This window comes from Rhagoletis pomonella, unplaced genomic scaffold, assembly GCF_013731165.1.
Source record: "Rhagoletis pomonella isolate Grant_MI unplaced genomic scaffold, Rhpom_1.0 Rhpom_scaffold_00014, whole genome shotgun sequence".
Taxonomy (NCBI): Eukaryota; Metazoa; Arthropoda; class Insecta; order Diptera; family Tephritidae; genus Rhagoletis; species Rhagoletis pomonella.
This window is the reverse complement of record NW_023458568.1, coordinates 13817804-13821935: the sequence shown is the minus strand read 5'-3', so window position 1 is coordinate 13821935 and position 4132 is coordinate 13817804.

The following is a 4132-nucleotide window of genomic DNA, read 5'->3' as shown; positions in this document are numbered from 1 at the left end:
ATTTGAGATCCAACCTTGACACGCTGAGACCTCTCTTTCAGATAGCTACGCATCAGTTTAGAGAAGTCCAGCAAGCATAGTAGTGTTAAGTGGTTCTTGTCGAACAGTATTCTAATGTCATCAAGTATCTTTACCATTGCAGTAGAGCAGCTGTGATGGGGTATGAATCCGGATTGAAATGGGGATATAAGGTTGAATTTACCGATGTGGGAAGAGATTTGTTCAGATAACAAAGATTCGAAAACTTTAGACAAGGCTGGTAGTATGCTGATGGGTCGGAAATCACTAGGGCTGGATGCGGATTTATTTTTGGCTACAGGAAGCACAGTAGCAATCTTCCAGGCATCGGTAAAACAGGACGTGGTGAGACTATGATTTATTATGTGTGTCAAGGTTGGCAAAATATTCGGTAAGATTACCTTCACAAATCTAATCGGAATGCCGTTCTCCCCGATTGCGTTGGACCTGATCTTAAAAACAGATTTCACCACATCAATCTCGCTCACAGCAATGAACTCAAACTTTTCGCCAGCAAAAGAGACCGGACAGGAGGCTACAGAATTGGTCGTAAGGGGACAAGATGAAGGCGGAGAAGCAAAGGCAACGCTAAGCGTTTCAGGACTCAACGAGTATTCTGATTTCTCACTGGCATGGACGCGGAGTGTTCTCAGATTTCGCCACAATACATTATTAGGCAGTGAGGGATCCAGCTTATTCATAAAGATTTTTTTCTTTTCACGTCTTATAACCGAGGTAGCTTCATTCCTTATTGTTTTGAAAGCACTCCAGCTCTCATCTGTCGGGTTCCTTTTCCATATGTTATAATATTTATTGTGTTTTTTAATCACTAATCGGACCACACCATTAAACCAACGGCAGGAAGAGGACCTGTCACAGGTTCGGGTAGGGACATGAGTGAGGAGCGAATTTAATATATTTTCGTTCAGGAAACGGAGCTTCTCATTGACCGTGCTGAGACCCCAGCAATCGGACCAATTGATCTGCAAGAGGCTACTGAAAAGGTTGTTGACATCTAAAGAACGGTAGTCAAAGAAGTTAAATACATAGGTATTGTCGTCATAGTGTTCAAGCTTAACGTCAAAAGAACAAAATATCAAGTCATGATCAGATATAAAAGATATTTGGTCAAATTTCAAAACAATAGAAGGATCAGATACAGGAAAGTAATCTAATAAGCTGGTACAGCAATTGCTACCATATCTTGTGGGCACCGACAAATTAACCACAAAGAATTATATGGTCATAATCTACAGAAACAGTGGACAGAAAATTAAAAAAGTCACATAGGCTGAAATACTTATAGGGATTATACACACAAGACAATAGGATTTTGGACGAGGGGCTAGACATTTCGACAGACAGGTACTCCACGCAGCTTCTTTCTAAATGTGACAGCGAAACCTGTTTGGTTTTTAGGTGCTTTTTGCAGTAAATAGCAACTCCACCACCTTTTCTGTCTACCCTATGAATGTTAAAGATAATGCCGCTGATGCGCATTTTGGGGTAGGTATCTTAAATGTGCACATAAGCATAAAGGCAGCAAAGCAAAATATAATGTATACTTCTTGCGGCATCTCAGCCCCCAGCCACGGTTTTTCCTAAACTTATTCCTGATGCGACATCGCTAAAAAGTGCTGATTAATCGCCACAAACCATCCTGTGCGCATACAATCTCCACGAAAACAAGCACAAGCATCCACAAGAGTATATCATAAAACGGCCCGCGAAGGCATCCCAAACTGGTTAGTTATAACTCTCTACTCACCACTGTTGGGTGGAGTAAAATGCCAACTCAGCAGCATATGCAAATTACCCAGCAAACCAACTCGGCTTCAGCTGGGTACAAGAAAACCAGTTCCACTCCACCATATCTCAATGATGGCTCGTTCAAATTATTAAATCGTTCTCTAACCCGCTATCAGCAACAAAGGTTAAGAGCACACAGAAAACAAAATTCTCGCAACTGTAGTCCATCGACTCATACGCATTTTTCCAATAATACATCTCGTGCGCTACTTAAAGTGTATTGGCAAGCAATAACACAATACCGGAAGTGCACCCGTCTCAAAGCCCGGCGTAAAGTCTTTCCTCCCTAACACTCTCATAGCTCAATGGTGTACATACATATCTCACACTCACTCACTATCCCTCTCTCATATTTTCATCTCATTACACCTCTCATCCTCATAACTCTAATAATGCCTTTCGACAATATATTTTCAGGCCCCAAGAAAAACGAGCCCAATCCGTTCCAGCGAAATCGTCCGCCCTCCAACGGCGATTCCAGCCTTCAATTGCACTGGAAAAGCTGCAGGACCTGGTAGAAGTCACAGCGCCGCAGGCCCGCCGGCATGTTGAGGACATGAATGCAAATAGATTTACAAACTAAGATTCCATTTACTTACCTCAATTGAAATATGTACATACAACACTTACCTTTTCATTTTGTAAACTAAATACTTACCGTTTACACCACACCCTGTATATTGAGCTATGTAGCACTATTGTGAACAAACATTATTTATATATGTAAAGAGTAGGCTGCCTAATAGCCAAGCGAGAGGCTTATTTTTAATCGCTCGCAACATGTTCACGAACACGGACCTCTCTAATCGCTCTATTATATTTATCTATAAATACATATCATAAAATTGTAACAGGTCGATGTCTGTACCAGGGATGTTGCGAATGTGGAATTTTAGACCTCCGCGGATGCGAATGCGGATGCGGATGTTTAAACGCTAACATCCGCGGATGCGGATGCGAATGCGGATGTCAAGTATTTTTATACCCGAGCGCATTTGTGCACAAGGGTATTATAAATTTGTTCACATAACGGTTGTTTGTAACAGGCAAAACGAATCGAGATAGACATAGACAAATATGTATATACATAAATGATCAGAATGAAAAAAGAAATCGATAAAGCGGTGACTGTCTGTCCGTCCGTCCGTCCGTCTGTGCACACGATAACTCGAGTACAAATTGAGATATCTTAACGAAACTTGGTATGTGTACTTCTTTTGGGCGTTGGACGGAATTTGAAATTGAAATTGAAAATGGGCAAAATCGGAAGATAACCACGCCCACCTCTCATATAAAGGTAGTTTTGAGAAATACGAAAACTGCGATATTTTAGTAGCTGCTTAAGCTTATTCACTCAAAATTACTATTTACAATAATTTTTAGGCGAAAAATAAGAATACTATAAATTTTTAGAAAATGGGCATAACCACACCCACATATGATTACATGTGTATATCTAGGGAACCGCTCCACCAATTTCTCCCAAACTTGGCACAGTTGTCGGCCTTCACAAAACATACCAAACGGCTTAGAATTTAAAAAATCGGATAATAACCACGCCCACATCCCATATAACGGTAATTTAGAGAAATACGAAAGCTTCTATAAATCAGTAAATACTGAAGCTAATTTATTCAAAATTGATTTTTGCAATAATTCTTTAGCCAAAAAAAGGTTTATAATAAAATGTTGGAAAATGGGCGTCACCCCGCCCACTTATTACCGCATACATATGTGTATCTCGGTAACAGCTCGATCAATGTGTACCAAACTCGGTATAATTATTGTGGTTGCCATATAAAGGCAAAACGTTGAAAGTTTTGAAATCTGACTAAAATTACGCCCACTTTTATATAACGGTAAATTTCAGAAATGTTTGAAACTTTGTAAAATTGATAATAACAACAATCCCGTGAAAAGAAGTAACATTATTATGGAATTTTGGAAAATGGGCGTGGTGCCGCCCACACATCTTCTCTATATATATAAAAATTTAGCCGTTTTTCGCCTTGTAATGAACTTTACGGAGAATGGCTGAACCGATTTTAACCAAACTTTGCCACATTGAAGAGACACATGTGGAGAAGGTTTATAACTAAAAAGGGGGCTTATCAGAAAAGGGGGCGTGGCACCTCCCATACAAACTAAATTTTTTAAACAGAATATCTGTGAAAGGGTTCAAGGTAGAGACCTGAAAATTGGTATAAACCTATATGATATCACACAAAAAAAGGGGGATTATCAGAAAAGGGGGCGTGGCACCCCCATACAAACTTAATTTTTCATGGTGAATATCTTTAAAAGT